The following is an 18,604-nucleotide window of genomic DNA, read 5'->3' as shown; positions in this document are numbered from 1 at the left end:
TATGTACGGATTTTGATCGAAATTCTAAATATCAAATTTAAGCAAATTTTAAATTCGGCGACTTAGTCTGTCTATAGTGGCATGGGGACATTAATATGTCCGAAATAACATGAACAGGCAGACCTGGCAAAATTGAATTAGAAAGTGATTCTGAGTAGATCCGTATTCTTGTCGATAGGAATAACTCTCCCTTCTGGGTGTTTCCTTATACCGCAGTAGTTTTGAAGGTATAACATGAATAATGTGTGCTAAGTTTGAGCTCAACCGAACAACACCCATTGATATGTAAGAAGATAAGCCCCTGTTCCTAATTAAAACCAGTAAAGAAAAGCAAAAGTCGGACGGAGCCGGCTATATAATACCCTACACCACTGAGTCTACGTAATACTTTTAATATATAGCACTAATATCCAAATTTTGTCAGACTTTAATTTTGCATACCAATTGAAATATCGAATAGAACCTTGTACGATTTTCTTTCGATGGTACGCAAATTATGGCTTCTACAGCCTTAAAAGTCGAAACGCATAGAAGATATATATGGGAGATTTATCTAAACCTGATTCGATTTTGGGGACATTTTTTGCATGTAGTGCGACGTCAAATAAAACATCTCCTGCAAAATTTTGAAAGGATGGGACCGAAATGTCTACTACGGCTTTAAAAGGGCATATCGGATGAAAGAAATATATAGGAGCTATATATAAATCTGATCCGACTGTGATGAAATTTTGCACACACACTAGGACGTCAAAAAAAGCATTTCGTGCCAATTTGGTAAATATTGGACCAAAATTGTGTCTTCTACAGACTTAAAAGCCCATGTCGGATTAAAGATATATATGAGAGCTATACATGCACCTACACCTACAAAAGGGCACATCGGATGAGAGATATATATGGGAGCTATATCTAAATCTGGACCGATTTTTTTCAAATTAATAGCGTTCGTCCTTGGACCAAAAAAGAGACTTGTGCAAAATTTTGTGAAAATCAGACAGCAAATGCAACCTGTACCTTGATTACAAGAATATATGGATAGACAGAGAGACGGATATAGCTTAATCGAATCAGGAAGTGATTCTAAGCCGATCCGTATACTTATCAGACCCATCGATAAGTATACGGATCAGGTTAGCTCTTCTTCTATAATACCCTGTACCACAGAGGTGGTGCAAAATGCAACCTTTTCCCATTCCACTAAGGAACAGGAGCAAACTTCTCACAGTGGTGGTGTAGGATATAAAAATTTGGCAATTCTGCATTTACCTGATTACAGCCGACAGAAAGACACACAGATAGACACATTTTCGACAATTAAAGAGCTTTTTGTGAAATGTCCGGCTAAGTTAATGGTATAACTGCCTTTATCTGAATCCATATGATCTTAATTGGTCTATGAATTAGCTCGGAGAAATTAGAGCCATTCTTAATAGACTTTATTTGAGCCCGATAATCTTAGGAGTAGGAATGCACCCTGGGTGGTGGTTGGTGGGCTTAGGGTGTAGTGTGGAACCCAAAAACTTGGTCCAGAAAATGGGTATCAACTTCGTGCTCTACTCCCAAATACCATTCATTTGAGCCCTATATTGCAATGGTCAATTAATATATTGGGTTGCCCAAAAAGTACTTGCGGATTGTTTAAAAGAAAGTAAATGCATTTTTAATAAAACTTAGAATGAACTTTAATCAAATATTCTTTTTTTACACTTTTTTTCTAAAGCAAGCTAAAAGTAACAGCTGATAATTGACAGAAGAAAGAATGCAATTACAGAGTCACAAGCTGTGAAAACATTTGTTAACGCCGACTATATGAAAAATCCGCAATTACTTTTTGGGCAACCCAATATATGCCAGATTTAGGGGGACTTTGGGAATGGGGTGGTTCCCCAGACACTTAACCTTGAAAAAATATCAGCATCGTGCTCTACTGTCAAATACCATTTATTTCAACCCAATATGGCCATTGGTTTAAGTGGAGTTTATGGGATGAGGCGCCCCCAAACACCTGGCCCCAACAATTGGTTATGAAATTCGTTTTCTAATCTCAAATACCTTTCATTTAAGCTACATGTTGCCATGGTCAGTAAATGTGTACTCTTTGTTTGGTGTTTTGGGGAAGGGGCGGTGCCCCAAATATATGATCCCACATTTGGATATCAGATTCGTATTATACTCCCAAATAGTTTTGTTTGAGCCCCATATTGTTGTGGTCAGTAAATAGTTGCTGTTTGCGGGGTGTTATGGGAAAGGGGTAAACCCTCAGAAAATTGGTCCCGAAAGTGGGTATCAATTTCGAGCTCAGCTCCCCAATACTATTCATTTGGGAGCACCAAGCTCTTAAAAAAAGCTTGTCAACATCGTGCAATACTCTCAAATATCATTTATTTGAACCACATATTGCGATTGGCTTAAAAATTAGATATAAAATTCGATTTCTAATCTAAAATACTTTTCATTTAAACCCATTATTGCAAAATTCATTAAATTTGTCCGGTTTGTCCTAAAAACTATCAATATCGATCTCCACTCTCTTTAAGAACCAAATTGTCATGGTGAGCAAATACTTCCTATTTAAGGGTTGTTATGGGGGTGGGACGTCTCATCGAAGGTGAGGCGTAACATAACATAAATATCACATTTGATCCTCTTATTGTCATAATCAACAAATATGTCCACTTTATGGAGTGTCTAGGGTGAGGCGGCCACCCACACACTTATCCCTGAAAAAATATCAGCATCGTGCTCTACCCAAAAATTTCCTTTATTTGAGCCCCAATAGCCATTGGTTTAGGGCGAGTTTATGGGATGTGTGACCCCAAACACTTGGCCTCAAAATCGGATAAAAAATTTCGTTTCTACTATCAAATACCTATTATATATTGCCATAGTACCCAAACATGGCTGGTTTGAAGGCAGTTTAGGGGTCGAACCCTGAAATAATATCACCATCGTGCTAGAGCACGTTTTTGTATTTGCCCTATAATTTCAAGCATTTTGAAGGTAGCTATCAAGATATTCGGGCAATGTCGATATAGCCATGTCCGTCCGTCTGTCCGTCCGTCCGCCTGTCTGTCGAAAGCACTCTAACTTCCGATGGAGTAAAGCTAGCCGCTTGAAATTTTGCACAAATACTTCTTATTAGTGTAGGTCGCTTGGGATTGTAAATGGGCCATATCGGTTCATGTTTTGATATAGCTGTCATATAAACCGATCTTGGGTCTTGACTTCTTGAGCCTCTAGAGTGCGCAATTCTTATCCGATTGGAATGAAATTTTGCACGACGTATTTTGTTATGATATCCAATAACTGTGCCGAGTATGGTTCAAATCGGTCCATTACCTGATATAACTGCCATATAAACCGATCTTGGGTCTTGACTTCTTGAGCCTCTAGAGTGCGCAATTCTTATCCGATTGGAATGAAATTTTGCACGACGTATTTTGTTATGATATTCAATAACTGTGCCGAGTATGGTTTAAATCGGTCCATTACCTGATGTAGCTGCCATATAAACCGATCTTGGGTCTTGACTTCTTGAGCCTTTAGAGTGCGCAAATCCTATCCGATTAGAATGAAATTTTGCACGACGTGTTTTGTTATGATATCCAACAATTGTGCCTAGTATGGTTCAACTCGGTCCATGTTTCGATATAGCTGTCATATAAAGCGATCTTTGTCTTGAGCCTCTAGAGTGCGCAATTCTTATCCGATTTGAATGAAATTTTCCACGACGTGTTTTGTTATGATATCCAACAACTGTGCCAAGTATGGTTCAAATCGGTCCATAACCTGATATAGCTGCCATATATACCGATCTTGGGTCTTGACTTCTTGAGCCGCTAGAGTGCGCAATTCTTATCCGATTAGAATGAAATTTTGCACGACGTGTTTTGTTATGATATCCAACAACTGTGCCTAGTGTGGTTCAAATCGGTCCATAACCTGATATAGCTGCCATATAAAGCGATCTTTGTCTTGAGTTCTTGAACCTCTAGAGTGCGCAATTCTTATCCGATTGGAATGAAAATTTGCACGATGTATTTTGTTATGATATCCATATACTGTGCCGAGTATGGTTCAAATCGGTCCATTACCTGATATGCTGCCATACAAACCGATTTTGGGTCTTGACTTCTTGGGCCTCTAGAGGGCGCAATTCTTATCCGATTTGACTGAAATTTTGCATGACGTATTTTATTCTTACTTTCAACAACTGTTCCAAATAAGGTTCAAATCGGTTCATAACCTGATATAGCTGCCATATAAACCGATTTGGGATCATGACTTCTTGAGCCTCTAGAGGTCGCAATTATTATCCGATTTGCTTGAAATTTCGTACGACGGATCCCCTCATGACCATCAACATACGTGTTTATTATGGCCTGAATCGGTCTATAGCCCGATACAGCTCCCATATAAATCGATCTTTCTATTTTACTTCTTGAACCCCTAAAGGGCGCAATCCTTATTCGAATTGGCTGACATTTTACACAGATCTCCAACATATAATTTAATTGTGGTCCAAACCGGACCTTATTTTGATATCACTCTAATAGCAGACCAAATCTTTTCTTATATCCTTTTATGCCTAAGAAGAGATGCCGGGAAAAGAACTCGACAAATGCGATCCATGGTGGAGGGTATATAAGATTCGGCCCGGCCGAACTTAGCAAGCTTTTATTTGTTTTTTTTTTTTGTTTTGGTTATCAACATTCAAAATCATATTTCAAAGCAATTACTTCGGATGCCAAATTGTTAAAGAAACGTAGGTTGTTATGGGGGTGGGACGTCTCACCGTAGTTGAGGTGTAACATAACATAAATATCAGATTTGATCCTGTTATTGTCAAAATCAACAAACATGTCCACTTTATGGGGTATCTAGGGTGAGGCGGCCACCCACGCACTTATCCCTGAAAAAATATCACTTTCCCTAAAATTTCCTTTATTTGAGTTCCAATAGCCATTGGTTTAGGGGAGTTTATGGGATGTGTGACCCCAAACACTTGTCTTCAAAATCGGATATCAAATTCGTTTTCTACTATCAAATACCTATCAATTATTGCCATAGTACCCAAACATGGTCGGTTTGAAAGGAGTTTAGGGGGCGGACCCTGAAATAATATCACCATCGTGCTAGAGCACGATTTTATTTGGCTCTATAATTTCAAGCATTTTGAAGGAAGCTTTCAAGATATTCGGGCAACGGGTCTCTTTCTGATCCACACTAATTATTTTTTTTTTGTTTTGGTTATCATCATTCAAAATCATATTTCAAAGCAATTACTTGGGATGCCAAATTGTTAAGGAAACATAGGTCCTCCTGTCTCCATCCCAATTTGAGGGTAAACAGTGTACAAATACAAATTGCACTCTTACACATCGTTTAATTTGAGAACAATATATTTCCTGCTGAATGGCAGGACGGCTAGACGTGACCCAGATTCTTGAATCCTTATATCAACATTAGATTCGAACTCTACTGACATAGCCCTTTCTTTTAATTCGCATACTATCTCGCTCGAACTACACGTCCTATTGAAGGGTATTTAGTGGATGGGCCGGTCCCGGACTCCATACCAAATATGTATACAATTCGTAGTCAATTCCTAAATACTGAAAGCATTTGATACCCATTTTGTGACGTTGGACATTCATGCCCGTTTAAGGAGTTTTGGGGTTGGGGAGGCTCCGTAGATACCTTGGACCTAATTCTTATAACAAATGTGTACTCAACTTCGCAACACCTTTTATTTGATACCCATATTGTCCCAATTGGTAAATATGTCTTGTTGAGGGGGATTTGGGGGTTGGAGAGGCCCCTCAGACACCAAGGAATAAATTTTTATGTCGGATTTGTACCCGACTTTGAAATACCTTTCATTTGATACCCATATTGCCCAAAGCGGTAAAAGACTCCTGTTAGGGGTGTTTTGATGGTGGGGGACCCACCGAACACTTTGGGCGAAATTTGTATACCAAGTACGTACTACTCTTCGAAACTGGGGGATAAGGGGGAGGGTAAGCCCCCCCCCCCCTTGGGATATTAGAAAATGAAGTACCCTATTTCTCTGAAAATTTCATGAAAGTCTGTTTAGCCGTTTTTGAGTCTATACGAAACAGACAAACAAAGCGCAACAATTTCATTTTTATATAATAGGAGAAGATTCTCTGTAGGGTCGGAATTGAATTTGTCGATGTATTGCTTACACTTGAATGACTAAATCCATACACCCTTCATCCTAAGGTGGTGCTGTGAAAACAATCTCTGTCTCATAAACAAAAGTATTTAAATACGTGAGGGATTCGAGTATCTCTTGAAAATATTTACCTCTTTTAAATGCTTCTGTATCATCTACGTCGGTGCACTGGTTTGTTAAATACTGTCGAATGTAGCGACATTTTGACGACACGTTCCGACATCATTGCACCAACAGAAATACGGATGATATAAATTCTGAAATATTAGAACATTTATAACGAACTTTAAATACCCTTTAATATTATGTGGAGATTCAAAATGTTTTTCTTCCTTTCTTGATAAAGCAAACAGTAGTAGAATACACATTCTCATAAAAGTGACGGCTTGTTTTCATTAGGAAATCTTGAATACTTTTAATGCGACTTGTTTGGAGATTTCGATTTCAGCTGGGTTCATTTATATTATAAATACGATTTTTGTAAAAATTGTTACAAAATTATAACACTGAGCCTAAGACCTCTGATTTAAGGTCTTAGGCTCATTAAAGGCACATTTATTGTCCGATGTTACCGAAAATTGAGACAGAAAGTTAAGTTTAGCCAGTGCAGTGGCAGGACTCTCAATACCGCCTAACGGACAGGGGGCCAACAACGAGACGATAGCCAACCCTCTCAAAAAAGAAAGGCAAAATAAGCAAAAAAATCTAATAGAAAAGCATTAGGCAGTGCAGGGACGAGAGTTTCAACACAGCGTAACGAAAAGGGACCCCACGATGGAACCATCAACGTCTTTCTCAAGATTCGGAAGACTAGGGTAAGCAAATATTCAAACATCAGGCAGTGCAGTGGCAGGAAACTCAATGTAGTCTAAAGAACTGGAAGTATGCGATGAGACTATCACTTGCTCCCTAGAAGCCCATTTTCTAGGGGACCAATGACTGAGGTCATTCAGATAAACCTCCACCAGAGCGAGACGGCTACACACGCTCTGACGGGGAAAATCACCAAGTTCAAGATTCATATTGCCTTAATTCAGGAGCCATGTACGACCCGGAATAAAGTTTCTGGACTGAACCATATCAACTACCAATTATTCTATGCCAACACTGATACTCGGCCGAGGACCTGCGTTATCTGTCATACAAATTTGAAAAATGTATTTTACCCACAGTTGTCAATGTCGGATGCTACAGTGATGATACAGGGAGACGGTGGAGCATACCTGCCATCACTGTGTCTGCCTCTCGACTGTCCGACACCGCCATGCGTCGGAGCTGCAACAGCTGCTGAGGAGAGCAAAACAGACGGGCAATGAGATACTAATAGGGTGCGACGCGAACTCTCATCACATTTCGTGGGGTATTACCAACATTAATAAGCGGGGCCAAGCCCTGACAGAGTTTTTGAATACTAACGACCTAATAACACTTATTATTGATGTAGGCTTTAGATGTAACAAAGGAGGACATGTTGAGGCTTTTGATGAAAACGCAATTTCCACAGAATTCGACGGGACTCACACAGGCACCGGCATCTTGGAATAATGAGGTTAATTGAAGGCATATCATAGCGGAATTTATGGTAAAGGAAGGCTTGAGGAGCTTTAAAACATTTAAGTACCGGGTCCTTAGAGACTGCATAAATCTTATGCTATGGAACATGTGGCTAAACTATTATTCCCATTACATAAATATAAGGGAGAAAGTAGAACAAGCCACGGAGGAGGAGAATGTAGCACAAACCATAGGAGGCATTTTATCGCCACTCCTATGGGTGATCATCATAAATGACCTATTACGGATGCTGCCTGAGGATAGATTTGAGAACGACGTCTGCTTAGTTACTACGACCTAAATCAGCTATACAGAAGGTCGAAAGCGTCTTGCAGATTACATACGACTGGTCTAGACCCTGGGGTCTGAATTTTAACGCAGAGAATAGTGGTAGGCCAATTTGACGCACCACTTTTCCCAATAGAACGATTTCGATTTCATACAAGGTCAAATTCTTAGGAGTGGTCTTGGACAGGAAACAGAATAGAAAGTGTCATATGCAGGAGTGCACCGAAAACGCTCACAGATATTCGTCACTATGAAGACAGGCCGTAGGCTCGAATGGGACCTTAATTCGAGGATAGTCCACTGGCTCCACAGGAGCGTGATTAGATCAATACTTACTTATGCTTCAGTAGTTTGTTAGACTGCGATAGAAAAAAACTCCAACGAACCAATAATACAATCGGTTCAGAGAACATGTTGTCTTGGTAACATCGGATAGTATATGCAACTTTTATTTCCTCAAAACATTAAATCGAGAGATTGGTCTACATGGCAGATTTATCGAATCTCGACGGATATGGCACAGATCGGAAAATTTCGCCTTTTATGGGCCCAAAACCTTAAATCGAGAGATCGGTCTATATGGCAGCTTTATCCAAATTTGAACCGATCTGGGCCAAATTGACGAAGGATACAGAAGGGCCTACCACAACTCACATTCCCAAATTTCAGCAAAATCGGATAATAAATGTGGCTTTTATGGGCCTAAGACCCTAAATCGGAGTATCAGTCTATATGGCAGCTATATCCAAATCTGGTTCGATCTGGGCCGAACTAACGAAGGATGTCGAGGGGCCTAACACAACTCACTGTACCAAAATTCAGCATAATCGTATAATAGATGTGGCTTTTATGGGCCTAAGACCCTAAATCTGAGGATCGGTCTATATGGCACCTATATCCAAATCTGGACTGTTCTGGGCCAAATTGAAGAAGGATATCTTAGGGCCTTACGCAACTCACTGTGTCAAATTTTGGCACATTCGGACAATAAATGCGGTTTTTATAGGCGCAAGAACTTAAATTGAGTGATCGGTCTATATGGCAGCTATATCCAACTCTGGACCAATCTGGGCCAAATTGAAGAGGCATGTCGAAGGGCATAACACAACTCACTTTCCCAAATTTCAGCAAAATCGGATAAATGTGGCTTTTATAGGCCTATGACCCAAAATCTATGGATCAGTCTATATGGCAGCTATATCCAAACTGGACTGATCTGGGCCAAATTGAAGAAGGATATCTTAGGGCTTTACGCAACTCATTGTCTCAAATTTTGGCGAAATCGAACAATAAGTTCTTGCGCCCATAAAAGGCGCATTATGGGCGCAAGAGGTCGATCTATATGGCAGCTACATATGTACAAATCTTGACCGATCTGGGCCAAATTGAAGGAAGATGTCGAGTGGCCCAACACAACTCACTCTCCCAAATTTCAGCAAAATCGGATAATGAATGTGGTCCTAAGACCTTAAATCGGCGGATTGGTCTATGGACGAAAAAAAAGAATCTGTGCAATGTTTCAGCTCAATATCTCTATTTTTAAAGACTGTAGCGTGATTGCAACAGACAGACGGACAGACGGAAGGAGATGGCTAGGTCGTCTTAGATTTTTAGGCTGATCAAAAATAGAAATACTTTATAGGGTCGGAAATGGATATTTCGATGTGTTGCAAACGGAATGACAAAATGAATATACCCCCATCCTTCGATAGTGGGTATAATCAAAATGCATTTTTTGACATCTTTTCTTTTTATTGATATTTGTCGTTACCCTTTACCAACATTTGAAATCGGTAACCTTAGTTTAAAGAATAACCTAATCGTTATTTCAACCTTTTTTTCTTTAGTTAGCGATGTCGGTTCAATAAAGAAAAAAGAGAATCGCACTCCCGATTCCACAAAGTATTGTTTTGATATTTGAATGATATTCGAAACTTTGAAGTATTTCATGCCTGATGTGGTCTCGAATGAAACACAGGTGAAGACTGATCACCCGAATACATTTCTTGGGTTTATAGAGGCTGATTTTTCAGCTGCTGCGACCATCTTGCCTCCATATTTGTATCCGTGATTGTGAGTATGCAAAGTTCAGCCCTAACGAAATTAATGCGTTTTTTATACCCTACACCACTACTGTGGTGCAGGGTATCATAACTTAGTGAATTTGTTTGTAACACCCAAAAGGATGAGAGATAGACCTATTGATAAGTATGCCTATCGACTCAGAATCACTTTCTGATTCGATTTAGCTATGTCCGTCTGTCTATCTGTCCGTCCGTCTGTCTGTCCGTCTGTCCATGTTAATTTGTGTACAAGATACAGGTCGCAGTTATCATCCGATCGTCTTAAAATTTGGTTTGGGATGTTTTTCGGCCTAGAGACGAAGCCTGTTGAAATTGGAAAAAATCGGTTCAGATTTGGATATAGCTCCCATATATATGTTCGTCCGATATCATATACATATATTGCCGGATTTTAACTTCTAGAGCCACTGCAAGCACATTTATTAACCAATCTTCCCAAAATAATGCACAACGCCTTCCTCGACGACTACCACAATATACATAGAGTGTGGTCAAAGTCGGTTCAGATTTAGATATAGCTCCCATATATATGTTCGTCCGATTTGCAGTAATATTGCAATTAAATGGTGTTTTGTTAAGCGATTTTCTCGAAATTTAGCAGGAGCGATTTTCTCTTGACTCTTAATATTACTGATGAATTTCATGGAAATCGGTTCAGATTTAGATACAGCTCTCATATATATATATATATATATATATATATATATATATATATCGCCTGATTTTAACTTCTAGAGTCACAGCAAGCGCATTTATTGAATAATCTTGCCAAAATTTTGCAAAACGCTTTCCTCGACGACTGGCACAGAATCTGAGGAGTTTGCTCGAAATTGATTCAGATTTAGGTATAGCTCTCATAAATATGTTCGTCCGATTTTGAGAAATGTTGCAAAAAAGTGCTCATTTGTTAACCGATTCTGTCGCAATTGTGCAGGAAGGATTTTCTTATGACTCTCAATATAACTGGTGAATTTCATAAGATAGTTCCAGACTAAGATATAGCTATCATATATGTATATGGCCGGATTTTCGCCCCAAGAGCCACTGCGAGCGCATTGTTTGACCAATCTTGCCAAAATTTTGCACATCGCTTTCCTCGACGATTACTACATTATCTGAAAAGTTTGCTCGAAATCGGCACAGAATTAGATATAGCTCCTATATATAGGTTCGTCAGATTTTGGGTAATTTGCCATAACGTTGTCATTTGTCAACCGTAGTTTTTACGGTTGGAACATATTTGCTCGCCGAGGGCCATCAAAATTGGTACATTGGCACATCGCCCGACTTTTGCCCTTCCTTACTGGTTTTCATTTGTTTTATTTGGTTGCGATGAAATTGAAACAGATGAGTTGTATTCTACAAATGGTTATATTTAATGTAGATCATACGGAGCCACATTTGTGTGTAGCTATCCCTCGTCACTTCGGGGTGTACTCGAAAGAATTAGGGTTGTACATATCGAAATATTTGACAAATCGCTATATTTCAAATTTTTACAATTAGAAAAGCGATTGGGAAAATAAACGGTAAAACCTGCCTAGGGTAGGGTAATTATTCATCCAATTTTTTTATTTTTTTATCATTTAATTTTTTTACCGGCAATGTTTTTCCCCGCAATTGAATATCGTGATGTATTATTTTCTCGCAAATAGTTTCAAATCGTTTTTTTTTTTTGTTTAGCCAATGTCCCTCCAACCACCCATTCCTCTCTGGCCTATTTGTGATTTGTTTCATTTCATTTGGAAGTGAACTAAAGCTGAGGTAAGCTAAAAGTATCTACACATGCTTTTCTGCTTATAAGAGTCCAGAAATGATATGAAAATCAAGACGTAATTAAGACCCATTCTCACGAACTAAAAAACACACTCGGACTCTAGAAGAGAAGCCTGGGCAGAGGGGTTGGAGAGATATGCAATCTGGGACATTGTCTTCGCAGCAAGCGGGAAGCAGAGACTAGAAATTATTAAGAAGTTCCCCTATGATTGCCTCATTGCATTTGATTTGTTGGTGTCGGAGACAAAATAGATAAGAAAAATGCCCGATTTTTATTTGGGCGGGCGGGGGTGGGGGGGAGCAATCGATAATGTTGAGTTCGCCATCTAACTGATAACCGAGTGACTTTAATTGATCAGGTAAAACCTACTATAAAATTTGGATTTGTCTTTTGGACTGCGTTGTGTTGCCACCGATGCCATTCGCTTTTGGTTATTGTTGAATTCGTATCTGATAGAGCCGCACAAAGATAAGATGTCCAAAAGAGTAAACAAAATAAAATTTCTGTTAGCTGATACGAATTACTACCATGGACCTTAGCACAATGTATTAATTGTATATATGTTGTAAGACTCGATTCAATGAAAAAAAAAACTCTCATGTCTAGAAATTGCGACCAATTTGAATTGCGTCACCCTACCTCATATTTTTCTAACCCATCTTATATTATATGCCTCAACGTTAGTTCAAGTCCCAAATATATCCAATCCAATCCAATCCAATCAAAGAGACTTTTGTCTTCCTAAAGCCGGGCATTGGTATAGAGAGTGTCCCAAAGTTTCGTCTTTCTAACCACATGCCCTGCACACAGCCCCACATATCGTCCCATGTAGATACGGAAGGTCTTGGTAATTTTCATCGTTGTTGTTGTTGTCGTAGCCACATTATCATATGGAAATAGCGATCCTCGTTAAGCTCCTGAAAGTGAGCAAGCTCATTCCTCAGCTAAGTTCCAACCTGTGTGGTGCTCAGTGCTATCCCATGCTTTCCTTCGTATTTTGCTTTGATGTCCTAGATGTGTATTCCTGTTTCCTATAGGATCGTTGCTGTCCTTTCGACATGCTCTTCATTTTAGTGTCTCATGTGTGATCCTATCGCCCACAAATCAGATTGGGCTAGTACTTAGCGCTTCATGTTTCCTAATGGCTGGTACTATGTTCCTTTTTCGCAACATTTTTTCGTGATTACTTTTTTTAAACAATAGTTTTTGAAGAAAAAAAAAAACTTGCTGATTACATTCAGTAGGGCATTCCCTCATTACTTATGAATTTTTTTTTTAAAGTGTTACGTTTTCGTTGAGATTTTTGTAGTGTTTCAAAAAAATAACCATGAAAAATATGTGTATTCAACTGTGAAAAACGAATATAGACCAGCCAGACAGAAAAAATATCATCTCGAAAATTTCGATAAACATCTTGTTCAGAATTTATCATTTACTATTGATAACAAATAACTGGAATTTATTAAATAAAATTCTCGATCGAAGAAATTTGTCGAAACTTTTTATTTTTTTGGTGATAAATTTATTGTAAAACTTTTATTACAGCTCAACAAAATATTTAATGGATTTTCTTTTGTAATATTCTAAATGTATTGATAGTGCCTATAAGAGGAAGCAAATTTACCTAAATGAAGGTAAAAATTTCCTGTGCGGCCAAGAAGAAACTTTTTTTTGGTTCGTGTTTTAGCGGATCTTTTGTCTGGCGGACCTACTTTTTTCGTTAAACACTTTCAGACATCGGAAAGTGTAATCGCTGAGCACAATGATCGGCAATTTTTTGCAATGAAAAGGGAAAGCCAGAGATCACAACAAACCAACCACTATGGAACGTGTTTCGTCTTTGGTTAGAATACTTTTGAACCATATTACCTACCATAGGTAGGTCATACTTATATCAAATCGCGAAAACGTCTCTACGATGTAAGAACGACACAAGTTTGAGAACTTTAACACTAGCGTTCTCTCCCACCGCATGTGTCTTTTTATATCCTCCACCATAGGATGGGGGGTATACTAATTTCGTCATTCTATTTGTAACTACTCGAAATATTCGTTTGAGACCCCATAAAGTATATATATTTTTGATCGTCGCGACATTTTATGTCGATCTAGCCATGTCCGTCCGTCTGTCTGTCTGTCGAAAGCACGCTAACTTCCGAAAGAGTAAAGCTAGCAGCTTGAAATTTTGCACAAATACTTCTTATTAGTGTAGGTCGGTTGGTATTGTAAATGGGCCATATCGGTCCATGTTTTGATATAGCCGCCATGTAAACCGATCTTGGGTCTTGAATTTTTGAGCCTCTAGAGGGCGCAATTCTTATCCGGTTGGAATGAAATTTCGCGCAACGTGTTTTATTATAATATCCAACAACTGTTCCAAATATGGTTGAAATCGATCCATAACCTGATATAGCTGCCATATAAACCGATCTTGTGTCTTGACTTCTTGAGCCTCTAGAGTGCGCAATTCTTATCCGATTGGAATGAAATTTTGCACGACGTGTTTTGTTATGATATCCAAAAACTGTGCCAAGTATGCTTCAAATCGGTTTATAACCTGATATAGGTGTCATATAAACAGATCTGGGGACTTGACTTCTTGAGCTTCTAGTGGGCGCAATTCCTATCCGATTTGGCTGAAATTTTGCAAGACGTATTTCGTTCTTACTTTCAACAACTATGCCAAATAAAGCTCAAATCGGCTCACTACCTGATATAGCTGCCATAAAAACCGATCTGGGGATCTTGACTTCTTGAGCCTCTAGAGGTCGCAATTATTATCCGATTTGCTGGAAATTTTGTACGACGGATTCTCTCATGACCATCAACATACGTTTTTATTATGGTCTGAATCGGTCCATAGCCCGATTCCGCTCCATATAAATCGATCTCTCTATTTTACTTCTTGAGCCCCCAAAGGGCGCAATTCTTATTCGAATTGGCTGACATTTTACACAGGTCTCCAACATATAATTTAATTCTGGTCCAAACCGGACCATATCTTGATATCGCTCTAATAGCAGAGCGAAACTTTTCTTATATCCTTTTTTTGCCTAAGATGAGATGCCGGGAAAAGAACTCGACAAATGCGATCCATGATGAAGGGTATATAAGATTCGGTTCGGTCGAATTTAACACGCTTTTACTTGTTATATATAAGATTTTTGAAAACTTGCATTTTATTGATAGAGAACCAACGAGCGTATAAAATTGCTACAGAAACATTGAAGATTTTTTCCCCTCTCGTTTTAGTAAGATGTCAAGCACAAAAAATTGGTTTATTTTTTATTACAATAATTTAAAATCTCTCTATTTCGAAGACTACATAGACTATAAACCTAAATTTTTAGTATTATTGGTGTCAACAGTAACTTTTTACATAAATTGATTTGGGTCATTGATATGACCCATTTGTCCTCAAAGGTAAATAAAAGGGTAAAATCTGTTTTTGACTTTTTCGTATATATTCATTTCTATATACATAACAAGAAAACAGGCATTTAGTTTGGCCGGGCTGAATTTTGGAAACCCATCACCTCGGGTATATATGTAAACCACTATTTGTCATAATCTGGCGAAAAATGCATAATTTATGCACCCATAGCAGATATATCCAAATATGGTCCGATTTGGACCAAATTCGGCACGAACATTGAGTGGTCTAATAAATCCAAATTACTGTTCAATTTTGGTTCAATGTCCCTCCAATATATAGACCGATCTGAACCATATAGGACAAGGATGTCGAAACGCCTAACATAAGTCACTGTGTCAAATTTCAGCGAAATTATATAATAAGTGTGCCGTTAATGTGTCTTCGGTCTATATGGCAGCCAAATATCCAAATCAGGACCAATCAAGCAGGATACCTAAGGGGGCCTAACACAACTCACTGACCTAAATTTCAGTGAAATCGGACAAAAAGAGCGTCTTTTTTGGTCCCAAGACCTTAAATCGGGAGATCGGACTATATGGCAGCTATATTCAAAATAGCATGTTTACATTGAAATTTTTTAAACCTTAACTAAATCCAAAAACTAATCCTGTCCGTTCACACTGCGTTTTTGAGTGACTACACAAGCGTACATGCGTTTACATGAATGTGCGTGCATATATGTTTCACCGTCTCACATTTTAGCAAAATTGATTAGCAAATGTGGCTTCTATGGACCTAAGACCTTTAATCGGCAGATCGGCCAATATGGAGGCTATCTCTATTTTTATACCCTCCACCATAGGATGGGGGTATACTAATTTCGTCATTCTGTTTGTAACTACTCGAAATATTCGTCTGAGACCCCATAAAGTATATATATTATTGATTGTCGCGAAATTTTATGTCGATCTAGCCATGTCCGTCCGTCTGTCTGTCTGTCGAAAGCACGCAAACTTCCGAAGGAGTAAAGCTAGCCGCTTAAAATTTTGCACAAATAATTCTTATTAGTGTAGGTCGGTTGGTATTGCAAATGGGCCATATTGGTCCATAACCTGATATAGCTGCCATATAAACCGATCTTGGGTCTTGACTTCTTGAGCCTCTAGAGACGCAATTCTTATCCGATTGGAATGGAATTTTGCACGACGTGTTTTGTTATGATATCCAACAACTGTGCCACGTATGGTTCATATCGGTTCATAACCTGATTAGCTGTCATATAAACAGATCTGGGGATTTTACTTCTTGAGCTTCTAGAGGGCCCAATTCCTATTCGATTTGGCTGAAATTCTGCATGACGTATTTTATTCTTACTTTCAACAACTGTGTCAAATAACGTTCAAATCGGTTCATAACCTGATATAGCTGATATATAAACCGATCTGAGATCTTGACTTCTTGATCCCTAGAGGTCGCAATTATTATCCGATATGCCTGAAATTTTGTACGACGGATCCTCTCATGACCATCAACAAACGCGTTTATTATGGTCTGAATCGGTCTATAGCCCGATACAGCTCCCATATAAATCGTTCTCTCCATTTTACTTCTTGAGTCCCCAATGGGCGCAATTCTTTTTCGAATTGGCTGAAATTTTACACAGGTCTCCAACATATAATTTAATTGTGGTCCGAACCGGACCATATCTTGATATCGCTCTAATAGCAGAGCAAATCTTTTCTTATATTTCCTTTTTTGCCTAAGAAGAGATGCCGGGAAAAGAACTCGACAGATGCGATCCATGGTAGAGGGTATATAAGATTCGGCCCGGCCGAACTTAGCACGCTTTTACTTGTTAAAGACTGTAGCGTGATTTCAACAGACAGACGGACGGACATGTCTAGGTCGTCTTAGATTTTTTACGCTGATCAAGAATACATATACTTTATAGGGTTGAAAATGTTTCGATGTGTTTCAAACGGAATGACAAAATGAAGATACCCCATCCTTCGATGGTGGATATAAAAATAGCATGAAGATACGCAAAAAACAATAACTAGTAGAAAAATCAATAAAATTAGCTAAATTAAAACGTCTAAAACCCCGTTTACACTGCTCTTTAAATCCGGATTTAATGAATAGATCTAGGCTTGCCAATGCTAGAATTTAAGGCGGAAATCTCATTACCATATGATGGGGAGAATATTTTTACTCGTTTCGCCCCGAAAAATTGATTTCCAACACTATTTGAAATATATTGTTGATCGTTGCGAAATTCTCAGTTGATAGCGTAGGAGCTAATAAAGCTATGCGACTTAAATTTTGCATAAATACTATTAATAAAGGTAATTATTGATTACAAATGGGGCATATCGGTTTGTATAAGAAAACAGCTCAAATTCCATAAATTTAGATTCTTGGGTACATGCAGATATTAATCCGCCCCACGCCACTATGGACATACACCTAAGCCAGTAGTCGGCTTGTTGTGCGCTCTAAATACAAAAAAATGTAGCCTAAGTAAGGAATTCCGTGCTACCTACAAAATCCCCTAAGTTGGTTCATGTCTGGCATAGTGTCTTCATCTAAGTCCCGGTATCTGTTAGACGCGAAAGCCGGGCAATGAGAAAGTAAATGCTCCAAGGTCTCATCATTTCCTCCCATGCCCTACACATGCTATCACTTGCCGCACCGATTTTAAAAAAGTAAGCTCGTAGTCCTATGTGTCCCGTCATGATACCAAAAGCTATACTGACCTCCTTCTTGCCTTCTTTCAGTAATTAGCCTCGGCTTCTAACGATCTGAATCCGCTCATAGGATTTTCGCCGTTCTACCGACCGTTGCATGCGCATTTATCGCCCACGCTCTCAACTCGGATTGCATCGACCCGAAAAGCTTCGGGTTAATCAAGTTTATTGACGGCAGTCCTCTGGCTTTCACTGCAAAATCGTCGGCCCTTTACTTTCCCCCTTACTCCGTCATGGTCCGGCACCCAAACGATGCGGATTTTACCATCCTCAGAGAAGGCTGTAACCTCCTTCTTACACTGCAAGACTGTTCGAGACCTTACCGCCCTGGTTGTTATTGCCCTTATGGCAATTTTACTGCCCGCAAAGATATTCACACAAGACGTCGTCGCCTTAGCACCATACCACTTCACGCATTCAGTGATCGCCCGGATCTCCGCCTGCAGGACCGTATTATGGTCAGGCAGTCTAAAACAGATCTCAGTCCCTGAGTAATCAATGTAGACCCCCAGGCCAACTCAGTACTCTTTCATTGATCCATCCGTGCAACATGATCTTCCAGTTGGCAATACTAGG

This window comes from Stomoxys calcitrans, chromosome 4 (genome assembly GCF_963082655.1).
Source record: "Stomoxys calcitrans chromosome 4, idStoCalc2.1, whole genome shotgun sequence".
Classification (NCBI taxonomy): Eukaryota; Metazoa; Arthropoda; class Insecta; order Diptera; family Muscidae; genus Stomoxys; species Stomoxys calcitrans.
This window is presented reverse-complemented; position numbering follows the sequence as displayed.